Consider the following 20288-nt stretch of genomic DNA (forward strand, 5'->3'; position numbering starts at 1 on the left):
GCATTTTTCAGTACATGGGCCCCTCACACCATTGTGAAATTTGCAAGATTACACAATCCAAATAATTTTGTAAAAGAATTGGAATTCTGGTTCCGTTAAAGTGAGAGCTCAACCGATGGTGAAAAGGCTAGCACTGGGAACCTTGGCTTGTGGAAGGAAGCAAAAGAGGGAAACTTCCTCTGTACCAGTTTAAAAGTAGGCGAGACCGGGTCCATACCCACCTGAATCTACTGGTGGGAGCAAGCTACAACCATCAAATAATAGAAAACATCTTGTCAAATAAAGATGGCCTATACTAAAAAAAAAAAAAACACGATTGCCAAACCTTACTCTACATAACAAAAGGTGTGAGGGATTTTGCAATGTATAAATAAGTGTTCAGGAAGAATAAGTCAGAATGACAGAGTAAACGTGTTTCACCCTACCCCACGTTTTTAGGCACGGGACAAGGCGGCTCATTGGAGCTCGGAACGCACTTTTGAGCCTCTGGATACAGTTTAAATCAAATCAATGGTGCTTACGGGTCTCCCTTTGTTGGGCTCGGACCTTCTTCAATTATTCACTTGCGTCAAAAATTTGATTGCGTGAGGGAGGTTTGACTTGGACCCTCACATGACCACTTCAAATTTATTCCTGAGTTTGTAATGGTTTCTGGTATCTAGTTCTCATACAAAGTTCACTTTCACTTTGGTTCCTCTCAGCAAGGATTGCAGTATTCAACTTTCACAATTTCTCTGGCTTCCCTCAGTTGGGCGCAAGCCTTTTTTCATTTTATTTTATTTTATTGAATTTTGTTCATAACAAATCACATTACATAGTTAAAGATTAGGAGCTCATGGTTGCAGAGCGAGATCGGAGCTTTTAGTATTGTCATATTTGCATACATCGTATACATGCTGCCATTCCCGGGATGTAATGGATTAACATAACATTCCCTCCACCCTCCCTCCTGCCCCCATTGGTCGAGCAAACATCCTAAGAACTTTTTCTGTGTGTGTCAATAGATGGTCACAGTTTTACAGTTGTGGGGATTTCCCGTCGGGCTGGCCTTCATTGTCTCGGTTCATAACCTTTTTATTCCTTCTGGTTACATTACAACTTTGAGGGTTCATCAGATTTGCACTTAGATGTATTTGAAAGGTGTTTATTTGTAAAGTCCATCCATAGGGCCTCGCATTGCGATGCTCTACCGTGCAGCGATGCTGTAATCATTTCCATTGTGCATATGTTGGAGGCTACATTGATCCATTAATTTTTACTCGGGACCGTTGTGGATTTCCATTTTGTTACCAGCATGGCACGAGCGGCTAGCAGTAAATGGGGGACCAGCCCTTTAATCCTATTCCATTCGTCTTAATTTTTTTCTAGCGCGAATAGTATAAGGTGGGGATCAGCCACCCTATGGATACCATCTAGGTCTTTGATCCAACCCAGGAGCTCCTCCCAAAATACCTTTATTCGGGAGCAACCCCACCACATATGCCAGTAGTCGGCCACCTCCCCACATTCCCTCCAGCATCTTGGGTTGTCTGTTTTAAACATTTTGGAAAGCCTGAGCGGGTCGTACTGCCATCTATGTAGGAGCTTGATAGCGTGTAGTTTGTACTGGTTCAATATGGATGTTTGCGATGCCGCTTTACACATTCTTCCCCACAGGTCCGTGCTTATCTCTTCTCCTAGGTCCGTTTCCCATCTACCTTTCAACGGTTCTGTGGTCCCGTCTCCTGCTTCTATTAGTTCTTTATACATTGCTGATATCAGGCCCTTCATTTCCGTCCTGGAGTCTAAAAGTTTTTCAAAGGGGGTAAGGTCTCTCTTCAGCTTATTCTTCCATGCCCGTTTCGTTAAGACGCCTTTTGTCTGTATGTATTGGAAGGTAGACAAAGGGCCTACTCCCAGGGCCTCAGTCATTCTGGGAGTGAGATAAAAGAGTCCCTTTTCTATAAATTGCCCCACCCTTTCTAGACCCGCCTCATGTTATGTTACTTTGCATTTATATAGCGCCTTATGTACCATTGGTATGGTCTCAAGGCGCTGGTAGGTTGAACGCCCTCTGGAACCGAAGTTCAGGTCAATAGAGAGAATAGAGAGGGTCAAAAAGGTGCGTGTGAGCACCGTATATGTGTGCAGCTGGTGTGGCGTTCAAGTGATAGCTGCTTCATAGCGGTAGGTGTGGTGGTTGAGGGATCAAGTGTATGTGTTTGTTCTGGCCGGTTGTTATCCAGACCGATTCTGGCTGCATTAGGCCTGAGGAGAACGCCTAGGCTGGAGGGTGTGTAACCAGCAGTGTTTAGTTTAGGGTGATGGGTGGTATGGGACAAGTGATGGTATGAGAACAGTTACACCGAATAGTGTCATAGTATCGCTGTGTTCTATTTGATTGATGGTGTAAAGAAGAGAGTAAGCGTGCGGTGTGATATGGTGGTTTACCTTAGGTGGTTGAGATCGCGCCCGTTCCAATAGATCCAGGTACACCATCCGTTCCATGTACTCAGACAGTTCCATCCACATATTTCACCCGTTCATCCACATGTTTCACCCGCTCCTCCACATGTTTCACCCGGTCCAGCCACATGTTTCACCCGCTCCATCCATGTACTTCACCTGTTCCATTGACATAAATCACTCGTTCCATCCACATGCATCACTCGTTCCATCCACATACTTTACCCGTTCCGTCTACAATACTTCACCCGTTCCGTCTACAATACTTCACCCGTTCAGTCCACACGCTTCACCCGTTCAGTCCACACGCTTCACCCGTTCAGTCCACACGCTTCACCCGTTCAATCCACACACTTCACCCGTTCAATCCACACACTTCACCCGTTCAATCTACACACTTCACCCGTTCCATCTACACACTTCAACCGTTCCATCTATACACTTCACCCGTTCCATCCACATACCACGATTGGAATCTCTCTACGTTGGGGATTTGTTTGTTTATTCCAGGGGACCATAGATGGCTCAGCGGGGATGGCCATGTGGAGATCTTATGCATTACTTTACCTATTGACCATATGTCCGATATGGTGCTCAGTATTGGATGGTCTTTGAGTCTGTGTTGGAGCTTTTTTTGTGGGGCCCATAGCCACTCTGATACCAAGGCTGGTGATAAATAATGATTGTCCATGTGGATCCATTGGGGGTTTTTGTGGTCACGTAGGTGAGGGATTAGAACACGTAATTGGGTTGCTTCATAATATTTTTTTAAGTCAGGGAGCCCTACTCCGGCTTTGTCTTTGGGGAGTGTTAGAGTATCGTATGAAATTCTCACCTTCTTCCCCAGCCAAAGGAATTTCACAATCATTTTTTGGGTATTGAAAGGGGTACAGGAACCGGGGGAGGCATACCATTTTAATAGCGTTGAGTCGTCCTAACCAGGAGATCGTGAGCTTGTTCCATTTACTTAGATCGGCAGAGAATCGTTGTGGGGGAGGGGGCGGGGGAAGTTTGCTTCATATAGGCCAGCTAGGGCTTTGGTGATCTGTATGCCTAAGTATTTCAATTTGGAGTGCTCGATCTTGAGGCCGAGTGGGAGGAACCTAGTTTCATTTTCTTCTTTCAATCCCTGTAAGGGGAATAGTGTGGATTTAGTTCTGTTCACCTTAAACCCGGAGAGTTGACCGTATTCTAATAGTTAAAGGTTTCGGGGAATGGATACTGTAGGCTTAGTTATGTGCAGAAGTACATCATCTGCGTAAAGTGCTATTTTATATTCCGTCGCTCCCAGCCAAATGCCTTCCACCATGGGGTTGGTTCTCATTTTCTGAGCCTGGGGTTCTAGAGAAAGTGCAAAGAGGATTGCGGAGAGGGGACCTCCCCGTCGGGTCCACGCTCTAATTCAAACCATCTGGAGTGGGGGATGTGTATACCGCCTGTATTCCTTTACTGAACCTCGGGCCTATTCCCACCTTACGTAGGACAGTCCTCAAGAATCCCCACTCTACCCTGTGAAAAGCTTTCTCTGAGTCGATTGACAGAAGGGCGGGATCATTGGACAGAGTCTGAGATATATGGATGAGGTGAAGTGTTTTGCGAATTGTGTCCGCACTCTGCCTCCCCAGTATGAATCCAACTTGATCAGGGTGTATACATTGGGGCATTAGTGTCTCTAATCTAGCGGCCAGAACTCTCGTGTACATTTTTGCATCCAGGTTGTGTAGGGAGATGGGGCTATATGATCCACATTTTTGGGGGTTTCTCCCTTCTTTGGGGATTACCGTGATTAGTGCCCGTGTGAAGGAGTCTGGGGATTTTCCTGTTTCTAATATCTCGTTAAAGAGTTCCGCCATGAATGGCGTTAGCTGTGCGCTGAAGGATTTGTAAAACCCCGCCGTGTAGCCATCCTCCCCCAGGGATTTGCCTATGGTTAACCTCTTTATTGCATCTTGGACTTCTTGTTCGGATGTAGGGGATTCTAGCAGCTCCGAATCTGGGCTTGATATCTTGGGCATATCAATTGAGGACAAATAGAACTCTGTATCTGATTGGTCAGGGTTTGTTTCAGAGGTGTATAGGGTCTCATAGAAGTTGTCAAAACACTCTGGGATGGTGGGGGGAGTGCGGGTCACGTCGGGGTTGTCCTCAATTATTTCTACTACTTTTCACTCCGCTCTCTGTGTCTGGCGGCTAGTAGTGCGTCAGCCTTGTCTTTCTTTTCATAAAATTTCTGTTTCAGGAGTCGAAGCTTGCGCCCTATCTGCTCATGTTCCAACAGTTTCAGTTCCTCCTTTTTCCGCTTTGTTTCATTAATTTTTATCGGGATCAACCCCAGCATCCTTCCTGATGTCCCACTCCAACGGACAGATTTCGGTCCCGGTTCTGTGTTCAATGATCTTTCACTCCCTTTTCTTGGAAGACCCTTCTTGTATTAAAATAACCCTCCAAGTGGCTTTCCCGGCTTCCCAGACTATTTGCTTGGATACCTCACAGGTATTGTTAATTTTGGAGGTAGTATTCGTTAATTTCAGTCTCCATTTCGGTCTTAAAAACTGCATCTTTCCCGAGACTCTAGTTACACCGCCATTTCCCTTCCATGACTTCTAAGCTTTCCCACCTAATGTCCACCAGGAACATATCGTGGTCTGAGCATGCAATCAGGGCTATCTCCGAGTGTGTTGTGGTATCGAAGAGGCTTTTGGATGGATATATATAGTCAATTTGGGTAAATGTATTGTGTGGGCTTGAGTAGAAAGTGTAACCTCGATCATCTGGATGCATGATCCTCCACACGCCTTTCATTTCATATGTATTCATCATGTCTGCTAATTCTGTACGGTCACCTCTGTCCTGGTTTCTCGTTTTGGGATTGTCAGGCTTCCAATCTTTGGCTGGGTCTGCCCACTGATTAAAGTCTATACCAGTCCTAATCAGGATTCCCACGCCTCCTTTCCTAAGTGGCCCGGAATCCCAGAACTCCTTTCCCGCCCGTTTCCTTAGGATTTGTCGCTCCTCCCCCTTAGCATACTTTGTCTCCTGTAGAAGCAGGACATCCATTTTGGATCTACGGAACTCTCCGGCTACCAATGACCTCTTGGTTGGTGGGTTAGGGCCTTTTACATTAAGTGTCCCTAGCCTTAGGGAATCCCTTCCCCATGGATCAGCAGATGCCATCAATAGTTCTTATTGGGTGATAGCTTATGTTCCATGACCAGTAGATTTCCCCATTGAGCCTCACACTGTTTCAAGTGATTTGAACTGCTACAGATGTTGCTTCAACCTTTTCCCTTTGCCTGTCCTCCCCCCATCCCCATTTCCTTCCCTTTCCAAGTTGGTGGCGTTCGATCGAACCTGGTTGGTAGGACTGGTCCTGCATTGAACCACCTGTGTGGACCGTTACTTCACGCCCCTTGACTTAATATGACACCTCAGTCTTAACTGAGCCCCCTTTGTTTTCCCCCCTAATGTTCGTGTCCTGACCATGTTGTGGTTCTAAACATGTTTCTCTAGTCAGGCCACTTTCTTTAAAGTGGAATAATTTCCGCCTTACCAAGTTTGTGGATGAGCAGTTGTCCCCCTGGGGGAGGCGTTACCTCTTCTGTATTTCCTCGAGCCTTTCACACATTTTCTCCTGGGGCCCTGTATGCGCCATCCTCGGTCTTCTCGTCTTGGTTCTTCTCGATTGTCCTCTTCTGTGTGCGGCCCGATTAGCTCAGAGATGCATGTCTTGATTTCTTTTTCGGATCTCAATCTTATCTTGTTGCCCTCATATTCAAAGGAGAGGGAGAAGGGATAGCCCCACCTGTATCGAATATTCTTTTCTTTCAGACGCTTTGTAAGAGGTCCACACATCCGCCTGAGAGCCAGTGTCAGAGGATAAATCTTGGTATATTGAGATCTGGGCACCTTCTAAAGTGACTGTCTTGCTGCCTCTAGCCTTTTCGAGGACCCTAGTTTTATCCTGAAAGCGATGGAATCGGGCGAGTACCGATCTTGTTCCGCCCGGGGGCCTCCGGCCCTGTGAATCCTCTCTGTCTTGGGTTCATCTATTGCATTGTCGGCGACTAGGAGTTTGATAATGTCATGAAGGGTTTTCCTCAGGTCTCTTTCCATTTCACCTTCTCGTTTCGGAAACCCAAAATTTCGTAGGTCGTTGCGTCTTTCTCGGTTTTCCAAGTCTTCAAGCTTGAGCTTAAAATCTTCTTCCCGTTATTCCAGTTCCATCATCCTCTCATCAAGCTGTGCCTCCAGAGTATCTATGGAAGCTTGGTTGTTCTCTACACCATCAAGCCTTTCTTCCATGTTGTCCAGGCGTTGTGTGATCTTGTCTATTTTACCTCCTATGCTGGCCCCCATATTCTTCATTTCTCCTAATAGGGCTGCAATGTCTCCTTTTGTGGCCGCTGATTCGCTTGCTTTAGTGTCCGTGGTTGCCATGTTGGGGTCACTGGTCCCGGTAGGCATGGATGTATAAGCGAATGGGGCTAGTTTCTGTCTTACGCTTATGTGACCTTGGGGGTAGCGTTGGTGATGCGTGGTGGACCCAATAAGTGTGGGCGGAACTGAACTACTAGTAGAGGTTCTGACGAGGTAGGGTCGTGTCTCCCTGCGTTCAGCGAGATTAGGCACTTAGTTCTGCTCTCCTCTGCGGCACAGCAATGTTGTTTTGGGAGGTATTTTGTTATGTACATGAGTGCCTGAAGGCAGTGATGGTTCTTTAATATCTCTTTGGCCTGTTATCATAGGGTCACACTCCCCCCTCCCCCACCCCCAACAGCCTTTCCTTCTTTTGCCTTTTGTGTGACGAGTCCTGTCTTCTCCTTTCCCACCTGCACGGGGAGAAGATGAGCTGCAAGGTCACGTTGGATGAACTTATCAGGAGATGATTTCAGAATAATTCCAGGACCTGGTTATGGTACTGGTTCTTTGCCGGGACCTTTTCACATGAGTTTATGGCAGAATTGGAGTGTTTTTAATTTGTTGCCTGGAAATATGCTTAGCTGAAGCTTGCCTGGACTTCAAGAGCTGGTGCTGTCAGGGTGTTTAGGTTTCTTCTCTCTTCACGTGATTGGATTAATGGCAGCTGGTGTTTTGTACAATATGATTCCACTCTATTGGTGTTTAAAGGGGCCTGCCCCACACTTGAATTTGTGAGGCTATTGTTTCCTCATTGGCCCTTCAGTCTATTTGTTGACTTCTTGTAGTAGTGATGGTGGGTCTGTATAGTCTCCCATTTGTGATGTGCTTCAGGGAGTTTAGTAGAGTCAAGTTGGTTAATTATGGGGTAGGAGGTGTGGCAGAGAGACTTCTTTCGGGTTGACTTACTTAGTTTTAGGGCCCTCCACCCGCTCAGGCACGGCACGCTCACAAGGGTGTGCTCCGTTCTTTTCAAAATGTAGCGGGGGCCGGCGAGCACGCAGAGGTGCTGAGGGCTCCACGCAGGCCGCAGTCCTTGATCCTCGTTAGGTGCAGTCTTTGGGTCTCGTCGGGCGGGGGGGCCCTTCAAATTGCACCCGCTGTGCCGTTTGGCACCGCGCTACGCACCACTAGCCTCAGCGGAGCTGGGGGCGGCCAGATCCTGCCTTACGGTGCTCTCTCTGCGCACAGTGCCGATCGTGGGAGCAGAGGACCGGGTGCCACCCGCTGTGCCGCTTCGCCTCACACCGCACACCACTGACCTCAGCAGAGCTGGGGGCGGCCAGGTCCGCCTCACGGTGAACCCCCTGCGCACAGCGCCGGTCGCGGATAACAGAGGGCTGTGTGCTCCTCGGCGAGCAACACCCTCCTCTTCAGGTCTCACAGCCGCTGGAAATTCCTCTGGTTCTTCCACCGCCGAAAACCGCACCAGTGTGCTGTTGCCTGTGGGCCCACAGCTCTCCGTCAGCACACGTGTGCTATACCAGTTTCGGTTTTGCTTTGCCGGGTCTGGCGGGCCATAACTTTGGATGGTGTTTTCTTGGGAATTCCCTTGCCGATTTTTACTGGGATTTTTCTGACAAAGGGGGGACACCTTTCAACAGCGGTCACCCGATTTTCTTCCACAGGGGGGGTCCACACGTGGGGGCTCAATCCACTTTGGGGCCGTGGCAGCGGAGCTCATGCAGAGAGCATGCTTGTCTATGCGCCCTCTGGTGGCCAGAGGGCGCAAGCCTTTTAACATGACTTCTCTCGCTCTTCAATCACATCAGAGTTCGAAACACATCTTACCGAGACTGACTGGGCAGTTTCCCTTCGCCTGACCACTCTGTTTTGTAATCTTCTTTCAACACTACACAGATCAAAACGTATTTATCGATTTTCCTGCAATCTTCTCTTTGTTGCTTGGCCTTGCTCAGTCTTTCAGCGTCTCCCTCCACCGGGTTCGGACCCTCTCCCAAAGTTCACAAGGGTCTCCATCTGCCGGGCTCGGACCCTTCTTCAGAAGGTCACAAGGGCTCTCCCTCTGCCGGGCTCAGACCCCTCTCAAGGTTCACAACGGGTCTCCCCCTGCCAGGATCAGACCCCTCTCAAGGTTCAGAAAGGGCCTCCCTCTGCCAGGCTCGGACCCTGCTTTCAAATATATAAACAAAACTAAAAAGAATGTCTTTGGACTTCCAGTCCCATAATGCAGTTCTTGACATTTTGCTCACACATCCTCAGCTCCTCAAAACAGCATTCCCATGGTTTTGAGAGCCGCCGGAGCACCAGGGGAGGAGCTTTGTTGTGGGTGCCACCAGGTAATCCCAGCTGCCCTTGGTTTAGGCTCCCTGGAGGCAAAGCTTCCACTCCACACTGCAACTCCCCTCTCACCCCCAGGCAGTCAGGCTCAGTGCCTGGGTAGTTCTTTCCTCCTAGAGGCCTTCCGGGTTCCTCTCTGGCAACCTGGCACCCTCCAGCATCCCCAGCTCGCTCAAAGTGTGCTCGCCTGCTCTGCCTTTTATACCTCCTGGGAGTGCCAAGTGGAGTCAGGTGCCTGGCCTCATTAGCGGGACAGTCCCATCTTAGTATAGCATAGTCTTTCTTCTGTCTCTCAGTGGTGTTTTGAGAGATCTTCATTGTCTCAGCTCTCCTCTTCCTCGTCTCAGTGTTTGCAGAAAAAAAACAGTGTAGAGGGATTGTGGGAGATATCATTTTTCTGATTAATTAGGGAACAACTGTGTGAGGTTGTGTCCAAATAAATGCGGTGAGTGTGTGATGGTAAATAAATGCATTTCTGTGGTTTCACAGAAAGGTATTGGGGCATAAGGGAACTGGTTGGTTTCACAGAAAGGTATTGGGGCATAAGGGATCTGGTTTGACAATATTCTATTTCAACTAGAGGAATGTCGGGTAGGGGCAAATCTGAGGCAAGGAGATACTCCTGCAGTTGTAATACAAGGGATGGTAATTCTAATTTCTTTCTCCAGGTTCACCCGACGCCACCTTTCTGAGTTGGTACTTGTTGGATTTAGGGAGGTGGTAACGGGACAGAATTTAGACTAACTTATAAAGGTGGAGAAAGTGTCGAGGGGGGGGTGAATATCGTGTCTCACACTCTGATGTCTCACTCCCATTCCCTAAGGATCCCTCACCCAGGTGATCCTTCCGCACTTGTCCACCCCCAGGGTCTCAATCTAAGGGCGATGGCCAGGCCCTGGCCACATGAGAAAGATATCCCCAGGGTTCAAACAATGAGACATCTTCATGTTTCTCACAGGAGAGACTTCTGTACTGGGGATGTCGACAACCACCTAGGTGATAGGTATCACAAGACCCGGATCCAAACCTGCCCGAAACCTTCATTACCATTTCACACACCCCCTCTGACCAATATAGCCATGTGCTATTGTAACATGTTGGTTTCACCAACTGAGACAAAGAAGATAATCCAAGACATAAAGATTAACCTCCATGCAAGCACTGAGAAGAGGTGGCCCAAGGAGCCTTGAAGAGTTGCCCACAGAACTGGAGGAAACTTTCTAGTGCTCTGCAGTGGAGAGTTCACCCAAACAAAATAAAAACAGACAAAGGACTCAGTGAAAGAACAGTTCTGGATGCATGCCAGCCCAGAAGAAGAGCAGCACGGGAGACAGTCCAGCCTGTGAAAAGCAATGGAGATGCAGAGAACGCTATGGAGAAGCTGAATTCCGTCATCTGCTGGAGACAGGAAGCAGGCAGAAATAATCCTTTGCCCAGTGGTGTGGAGCTGGTTGGGAACATGGCTGAAAGTTGGGAAGAAGTGGCGTGACCATTGACAGGTGGACCGTGCGGTCCTGCAACAGCGCCTACACCACCGGCCTGAAGAACAGGAACAAGACAAGTCAAGCAGGGACACAGAACCCCCACGCAATGCTCCCAAATGAAACAAGACCACAGGAAGAACCAGCAGCGTGTCCCGGAGCAGTGAAGGTAACTGATTCAATGCGAGGACCGGTAGGGGTGTAAAGTCCGTGAATGAATGCAAGTCAACTGAAAATAACTATACAAGTAATCTTCTTTGTGGCAGTACTTGGCAGGAGAGCAAACCAAGTGGGTTTAGCACAAGAGAGGAAGAGACAAGAATTGGGAACCCCAGCAAGATAAGGGCCTCGGACCCTAACCAGCAGGTGATGCCCTCCAGACAGTGGCAGAGATAAGCCCACTGGCCACCAGTGAAGGGTCTGGGGCCCTGTCCATAAATGCAGTGGGGAAGAGAAGCCCACTGGCCATCAGGGAAGGGTCTAGAACCCACTGCAACAGTGGAGAAGAAGAAACCACTGGCCGTTCAGGAAGTGTCTGGGACCAGAACAGAAAGATTAAGCATAGACTTCCTCACGGCAGGGGTAAGTCCACCAGTTGTAAGAGAAGGACAAGATTTGAGACATTGTTGAAAGCAAATCACAATAGCGACGTATGTATCAAACTGGAAGCACTGAGAAAAGGTTGCATCAAGTAATTACAGGAGAAGGGAGTCATTCTTCTGGTACCACATATAAACGCCAGGGGAAGGGAGTCATTACCCCCCTGGCCTCATGTTGAACTGCACAAAAATATACCAAGAGAAGGGAGACATTCTCTTGGTCCTGAACTAAGAGTTTATGTGAAGCAGTCAGGACAGTGAGTCATTCCCCTTGACCTTGTTGTGCATTGTATCAGGACATACCAGGGAAAGGGAGTCATTGCCATGGTTTTATCAGGAGTTGTGCATAGCCACACCAAAAGAAGGGAGCTATTCTCCTGGAGAGAAAATTGTACAAAGATTGTCTTAAACCTGCAAACTAGGGGGAGTCATTCCCCCGGATATTTTTGTTTTGAAAGAACATTTTGTTAAATGCTAGTCAAGAAGCAGGAGAAGGGATCCACTCTCCTTAAAGAAGGAACTTTCAGTTAGTTACCTTTTTAGTTGTAGTGTGAGGGATAGAAGTAGGTTGTGACACTGAATGTTGGAATTTACTTTGACGGACATTCTGACAGATCCTTTTAGTTTAAGTTTTGAGGCAGGGACATCTCTTAGAAGTTAGGGATAGCGAGGACCTCTTTTCCCTTTCCAAAATAAAAGTCTATTACCAAAATCATGCCACCTTTGTGTCAGTCTACTTCTTCGACACCCTTACACAGGTAAGTACAAAAACACAATGATTTATTAGGCCTTTGTAATACACACTAAACATTGAAACCTCTAGGCAAATATTGTCACACACTTATTATAAAATACATATGTACATTCACTCTTGTGAGCCGATAGGCAAGCACGTGATGCAACACCAGTGCAATACAGGCAAGTAGTCTGATGCTGTTAACACAGTAGAAATGCAAAGCAACACTAAAACTGTTCCCTATTTTTTTAAATTATAAATCCAGCCCTGAGATTAATTGGTATTTAGTGCTCTGAAGTCATCAGTTCCAAATTATATATTTTTCAGGTAGGTTTATTAGGTGATCTGACTATGCCAGCTGTTGCGATTTAGAGTTCCAAAAAGTTAAGGAAAGTTCAGGTAAGTAGCTCTCTATATCCCACCACACTAGGGTAGGCCCAGGAGGGAATCCTTGACTAGATCACCCCACTGATCTAAGTCAGGAAAGAGAAACAGGGACAGGTCCTTATGTCTATGTAACCCTATGGATGACGGGAGGAAAAAAAAATACAGGTGTGTTCGCTTAGCCCCCTTACTCCGATTTCTCCAGGTGCCTGATCTCAAGAAGACCCTTGTTGGTGCTTCCACCCCTGGACCAGTGGGAACGACCAGGCTCGACCCATGATCGAAGATCAATGCCTTCAGAGCCTTTGGAAGTGTCCCTAGACCAACCGGTGGACTGACCAGCTCTATCCTGGGCTATCTCGCTGCAGCCATTGCTGTTCCAAGCAGAGCCTTGGAACTTTAAAGAGGTCAGGCTTGTGCCACAAGTCACCTTCTCCTGCATTTTCAGCCATCTCACTCCAAGGGAAGATATGCTGGAGCTGCACTGTATTTAATATTTATAAAGAGTGTGTACCACGGCCCGAGAGCATCTGGGCGTTGCTGAATGTAGAAGACTACTAAATAGATCCCCCTCCCTAGCTTAAGGAAAGAGAAATGTCTTTAGGGCTTTGCGAAAGGAAAGATGGCCAGACAGCTCACAGAGATCAAGAGGAAGGGCATTCCACATTGTTGGTGCCAGAACTGAAAAAGACCTCCCACCCGCACAAGCCCCAAGGAATTTAGGAACAGTAAACAAGACCTGAGAACAGAACGTAATACTATAGAATGGGAATTCCGACAGAGTTTATGTTCAAGAAACGAGAGGGGGAGAGTTGCTAGGCAGCTCGGTGAACGATACAAAGAATCTTGAACTCAATGAGCTGCTTTTGTGGGAACCAGTGGAGTTGACAAAGCAGTGGCATGGAGGGAGCCTGGGAGTATTGAGTGTAAGACGAGCCGCAGAATTTTGCAGTATTTGGAGGCGATGTAGCAAAAATTCTGGTTGCCCCAAGTATATACCATTGAAATAATCAATTGAGCCCTTAATGGAAGCTGTAACCACTCGGGATCGAAGAAGCAAAGGAATAAAAGGCAGCACTTTCCTCAAAGGTTTGAGTTTAAGATACCCTGTACTGCAGACCAAGGCAATATGTGCCTCTTTAGAGCCTGATAATTGAAGTTTTATGCCTAGGCTGTTTACTGAAGTACAGGCCACAGGACAATGGCCCAAAGAATTGGGCAAAAACTCAGTTCCAGAAATTGCATTCGGCCTGTGGGCCCACCATCAGAATCTCCGTCTTTTCTCCATTTAAACTTAGCCAACTTTTGGACATCCAGCCCCTAATCTCAGCTAGACATGAGCTTACTTTGCCTGGGTCTAAGAGTCAGTGGCATTGAGGCAGAAAAGCAGTTGAGTGTCATCGGCGTAGGTAAAAACCATATGCCATGAGTCAAAATAAAGTCTGCAAGTGGGCAAAGGTAAACATTGAAAAGAATAGGCGAAAGGAAGGACCCCTATGGGACCCCCCCCAAAAGTAGTTGACATGGATTTTGATTTAAATGGGAACAAAGATTGTTTGAAAGTGGCCTGACAGATAAGATGAGAACCATGCAAGAGGAAGTCCAGTAACACCAGCTGCTTCCAGAAGAATGGTATGAACGATAGTATCGAAAGCCACAGAGAGGTTGAGTAAAATAAGAATTCAAACCTCACCACGGCCCCGAAGCATAGCCAGATCATCCAAGAGAGAAATCATCACAAACTCTGTTCCTCTGAGAGGTCTAAAATCTGCCTGAAAATGGGAATCGGTACTCAAAACATAAGAGCAGCAGGGTAACAATTCCATAAGCTTGGCCATCACTGGCAAAAGAGCTAGAATGTAATTAGAAGGCTCAGCAGGCTCAAAATGTGACTTTAACAAATGTGTCACCAGAGCATGTTTTAGAGGTTCTGGAATAAGACCACTCGCAAAAGAGTGACATATTTCTTTAGTAAATAATGAAATAGGGAAGAGATTGCAGCAAATTCAAAGGATTTGTTCAAAGGAATTACATCCAGAGGAGAAGAATATTTAAGTTTCTTTAAAGCCAAGGCCACCATTTCATCTGTAATAGGATGAAAGCCAAAACAATCACTATCATTAGATATACTAACAGGATTCAAAACTGAGTTGGAGCAGCAGACAAATGTTTCAGCTGCGGATATTTGAAGACGTATTTTTGAGATTTTATCTATAAAAAAAGGCACTACTAGAGTCACATGTAGCTCGAGACCATGAAGGGTCAATTTGATGAGGAGCAGAAAGCTTGTTAACAAGCTTATAAAGCTCATGGGAGGAGCAGTTAGCTTCAACTATGTGGTTAGCGTAAAACAAGGATTTTGCATCTTTAATGGCTTTGTGGTCAACTACGATAAATGCGCTTAGACAGACTGAGATTACAACTCCCAAGTTTCACCGTGGCCACCTGATCAGCAGTTAGCGATATGGCTTTTAATAAAGTCAAGCAAGGGTCAAATTGTCTGCATTTCAAAAGATAATGAATTTGTTTCTAAAGTTTGAATTATAGAAGCCGATAATATATTGGTCCAACAGTGCTGAGCATGAAGTACCGATGGTCCTGTGCCACAGCAAAGGGGCACAGAGATTACAAATGGAAGCAAGAAATGATCCGACCAGGAGACATTACAGGTTCGAAGGTGGTTATCAAAGATATATCAGAGAAGAGTAGATCCAAGGTGTTACCTTTATTGTGCGTAGACATACGATTATGTAAATGCAAATGCTAATCGCCTAAAGCAGCAAGTAAATTGGCAGCATGGGGATCAGAAGGATCATTTGGGTGCACATTAAAATCTCCCAAAGCAATCAAATTAATATGAATAAGCATACAAGATACCAATTGAGCAAGGCTTTTAATAAATCAGATTGGAGGACGGCAGTAAAGCAAAACAATAAGAATTGAAGAGTTGTTGGGGAAAGCTGAAAGTGAACTAACCGATTGTGAGACACAGTAATAACAACACTAAAGAATTATACTATACAAATGCGAGGCCACCTCCTGCCGTAATGCTGGGGCGATAAAGCCTCTTTATCATATAGTCTGTCGTCCCATCTCCCAGCCTCTATCCAAAGAAGGAACTACCATTTGGCCACTAGGATTCACATTAGGCGCTCCCTCCTTTACACTAGTTCAAGGGGCACCCCTAATTGTACACTATCTAGACAAAAGCAACTAGGCCTTGAACTCCCTATGGAGACTAGTAATCAGCAAAATGACATCCATAAAAAGAACACCAGCATCCATGACGCAGATTCCGAAGTTCATACTACCAGTGTGAGCACTCTCCCACACCTAAGCACCAAGCTCCCTAGTCCCAAGATACCCGCAGCCCCAGTCACCCGAATATCTCACCTAGGAGCCCTTCACCACCCCAGTCACCTCCACAAAGCCTTCATCAATGCCAGATCTGTCCCCGCCCATGCCTTAGATATTAATGATCTGATCATATCCCAAAAACTAGATTTTATGGCCATCACAGAAATCTGGCTCCACCAAGCCTCAGGCCAGGCCCTCTCACTAGCTCTCCCTGAAGGCTTCACTATATTTAGGTGAGACAAAACCGACACCAGTGGCGGAGGCAGCACCCTCATCTACAGGGAATCCTTAAAAATCAGACCCCTCAGCAACTCTATGGATGGTAACTGAACGCCTTTCCAGTCAATCTCGCACCCACCCCCCTCAGATTCCATCACTATTCACATTATCTACGATCAGCCTGGCCCTACAGCAACTTTCTAAGAGGAGCTCATGCATATCATAGGCAGTAACATTACGCGTACCTCCAAAGCTATACTCCTGGGAGACTTCAATTTAGGCCTTTATGACCTTGCTGACAACCCCCTGCCTCTGCTGTAGCGACTGCTCTCTCAGACCTCGGCTTCAAACACTGCATCTCCACCCTCACTCACAACAAAAGCGGAACCTTGGACTTGGTAGCAGAAATGACAGATCACCAGTACCTCCATGGTCTAACCATCATATCTTTTGTTTCACCTTCCCACTGTTGAAACAACAGCCTTTGGTCCCGCCAACCTTACCACCTACCCTGGCCTGTAGCTCCCAGAAAATCTCAAAAGAGTCGATCACCCCTCTCCTTGCACCCCTAACCCCCGAACACCTAGACTCCAAAAACCCGAAGGTCTTAGCAGACTTGTATTCAAACACTAACCATTGCTATGAAAACGGTGGCCTCTTTTCTCCCTAGAAAGACAGAAGTGTGAAGCCACATGAACTCCTGGTTCACCCTGGAACTCCACGCCCTACGATCCAAAAAAAGGCAGTCAGAAGCTATCTGGAAGAAAGACCCCACCAACCTACCCAAAGCCACCTTTACCATAATTGCCAAAGAATGTAAGCAAGCCATCACGGCAGCCAATGCGGAAGCTTACAACACTAGAATAGCCAAAGCGAACTCCAATTCGCCAGAAGTTTTCAGAATTCTCAGAGAGTTGGAGACCTCTTCCACGCCCCCCACCATCTTCAACAAAGATGAGACATGGAGTACCAACATACAGAATGCCACGTGTTAAAAAAAAGCTCTTGACAACAGCAAAATACAAAAGAAATTAGCAGCTGTTAGCACCATCAACCAACCCCCCCACCCCCAACTACCACCAAAATACACAATGTACCAGCATTCCACTTTAGAGAAGTCACTGAATCCGAAACGGACAGAATTCTGAAAAATCTCAAACCATCTAGATGCAAAAGGGACCGTTTATAGTCATTGGATCGAATGCAATACCATCGAATGCCATCCCGTAGAAAAAAATGCAACGAAATAAACGCATCCAATGCATTTTTTCCCCCATTTCTTTTAAAGGGCGTTCCCTCCTCCAAGCCCTCTTTTTTAACCTTTAAAACCCCTTATAATTAAACTGAACCCTTTACCTTTAAAAAAATCAATAAATAAAAAACAAAAAAAATCAATGCTTTTTTTTTTCGATCAATTTTTTTCTATGGTATGGCATTCAATGGTATTGCATTCGATGCAATGACCAGATACCAAAGGGGACATATGCCCTGCCAACATCATCAAAGATTGTTCAGAATCCCTAGTCCCTTTCATTATGAAATTCATGAATGCCTTCTTCACCTCAAGTCGGGTCCCGGCTAGTTTAAAAGAGTCCTGGGTACTCCCATTAGTGAAAAAAACCTAACTCAACCGTTTAGTTCCAAACAACTACCACCCTTATCACACCAGTACCTTTTCTGTTAAAGATTCTGGATAGGGAAGCCTACAACCAAATCCAATTATATCTTGAAACTAACTACATCCTGGGGATGTGTCAATCTGGTTTCCGGCCAGGCCACGGCATGGAAACTGCGTTACTAGATCTGAAAATTCAACTCTACTTATTCAGAGATGAGGGCAAACCAGCACTCCTCCTCCTATTCGATCTATCAGCCGCCTTCGACCTAGCAGACCACAAATCTCTGCGCCACCACCTCACAACCTCAGCCAACTTCTCCCACGAAGCTGCATTGTGGATAGCCTCATTTCTGGAAAGTAGATTTATGAGAGTCTTCTCAGATACTGCAAATGCCCCTCGCATACCCATTCCCTATGGTGTCCCTCAAGGCTCCTGCGTCTCTCACCTGCCCTCTATGACATCTTTGCCAAACCTTTATTTGACCTCTTGGATGCCATTGACATATCATACACAAATGATGCTGAAGACACTCAAATCCTCTTCCCCCCGTCAGGCTCCTTCAATGAAGACTGCCTCACCATTGACATCATTTTCTCCACAATCCAGGCATGGATGGCCACTAACTACCTTTGTCTAAATGATGACAAGACGGAAATCCTGTTGGTAGGCTCTCCCGCGATGCTGAAGAAACCCGGTCCCAATACACCTTGTTCGCGATAGATTGGACACAGATCCCTGTCCTACCCTCTAAGAATTTTGGGCGTCCACCTGGATGCTGCACTATGCCTCACCAAACATCCTTGGCTGTTTACACTGCTAAGCTCATCAATTGCAGCCAGACTCTTCCTGACCCCAGACAGTTGCCCGATGATCGTCCAAGCAAATATCTTGGCGCAAGATTAGACTAGTGCAATGTCCTCTTTACAGGGACCTACAATCTAAACATCAACAAACTACGGGTAATCCAAAACACTGCCTTGTGAGCAGTGGTGAATATCTTGAAAAGAGACCACATATCAGCCACCAGGAAAAAGGCCCATTGGTTGCCTATTCGGGAAAGGATTATCTTCAACACCCTATCGATTACACACAAATGTTTAACCAACACGCCCCTCAATACCTGTCCCAGAAAGTCACAAGAACCAAGACGACCAGACCCGTAAGATCGATCTGTGCTCATCGCCTGATCCTACCAAAGGTGAAAAGAGTCAGAGGAGGTGGGGTCCGCTTCCCTAAAGTGTCTGTGAACCACTGGAATGCCCTCTGCCCTGATCTAAGAGCAGGAGGACACTTACTAGACCTTCCGAAAGGGCCTAAAAACTTGGCTATTTACCAAATGTGCCCTGGATGTCATCTGCAACTGCCACCCCCCGATCTTGTTGCTGCTACTTTATCTTGCCCATTTTTTTGTTTGATGAAGCCGATTTACCCTGTAACTGGTTAGCAACAGCGCCCTGATGCCTGTGGGCTTGTTACAATATAACAAAAACATTTGAACAATATCAGGATAAGAAAACCATGTTGTAAGATAGCCTGTCGCCGCCTGACCGTGGTGACCTTCGTTGGATCTGGTCTTCTTTGTGTCCCACAGGTGTCCAGAGGCCGTCTCTCCCACATACGTCTTTCGTCTTTGTTTGGGTCTTCAATTGGAAGCTTTCCCGAACAGATTCCTGTGCACCGCGACCGTCAAACTAAAATCCCTTGAAACAAAGGATCTCTGCTGTCTAGGCGGCCCTCGCGGTGGGAACAAGAACAGAAGAACAAACCTAGAATGATGTCTAGAAACTGAAGAAGTGGAATCCGGAACATCCAGAGCCAGATCTATGATGTTTCCTTGCACGCTGATTTTGGTGCTGCAGGGAAACCTCATTCTCCTCTCAGCACCCCTCCCGATGCAGATGACACCAGCGCAATCCCCTATCTCTCCCCTGTCGCCCTCTACCCATGGCCTTTTATGTGAGCCAGGGAGGTAAGGCACATCAATTGATACCTGTTGCTTTCTCCCTCCGTCTCCCCTAGGGTATTTGGCCGTAAATTCCTGGCCCTAACTCACTCTGACTTCACCTTTGGTGGTGGAACCTGGGTTAAGGATCCTTTCCTAGGCATATCTTAGTGTGTTGGATTGAGGCGACTACACACCTAAAGTTTACAGAAGGTTTATGTAACTTTGCATACTTTCTATAATCACCACCATAACCCACTGCACTCTTTCTGCATACACTTACCTGAAGTATATACTTTGGAACTGGTGACCTTTGGCCACAAGGCCCCAAACCATCTTAGGGCTGGACTTATCAAGATTGAGGGAAGATGTTACTGTGTTGATTCTGAAGAGTTGTACCTATTTTTCCTTGCATCTAACTGCTCACCTGTATTGCACTAGCAATTAATTCATAGGCAATTCTATTCTCCTAATGGTGAATGCATATGTATGTTTTATAAGGTTTTGTGCGACAATACTTAACTGTGATTTTTATATGCGTAGTGTGTAATTGAAGGTATAAGAAATAATTGTATTTGTATATGCTCACTGTTTAACTTTAATTACTAGTGTTCCTCTGTGTGGACTTAATTGTAGCGTAGACCACTCTCAACCTTAAATGCTTAGCTACCTTTTTATACCCAACCTATGTGGCCTCCCAACATCCTCCCACCACAGCTGATTTCGGATATCTATCACAACACTGAGGATCTGCAGAGTCCCAAGGCTCTGACCATTGGGGTGACCATT

The 20288-nt window shown here is 46.5% G+C and overlaps 1 protein-coding gene across 2 annotated transcripts in view; it reads right to left on the minus strand.

The window, feature by feature from the left end:
• The window catches only part of VPS39 (VPS39 subunit of HOPS complex), a 682603-nt gene that overhangs the window by 33192 nt on the left and 629123 nt on the right, over window positions 1-20288 (minus strand). The window lies entirely within an intron of this gene.

Source organism: Ambystoma mexicanum, chromosome 14 (genome assembly GCF_040938575.1).
Source record: "Ambystoma mexicanum isolate Mex_15411 chromosome 14, UKY_AmexF1_1, whole genome shotgun sequence".
Taxonomy (NCBI): Eukaryota; Metazoa; Chordata; class Amphibia; order Caudata; family Ambystomatidae; genus Ambystoma; species Ambystoma mexicanum.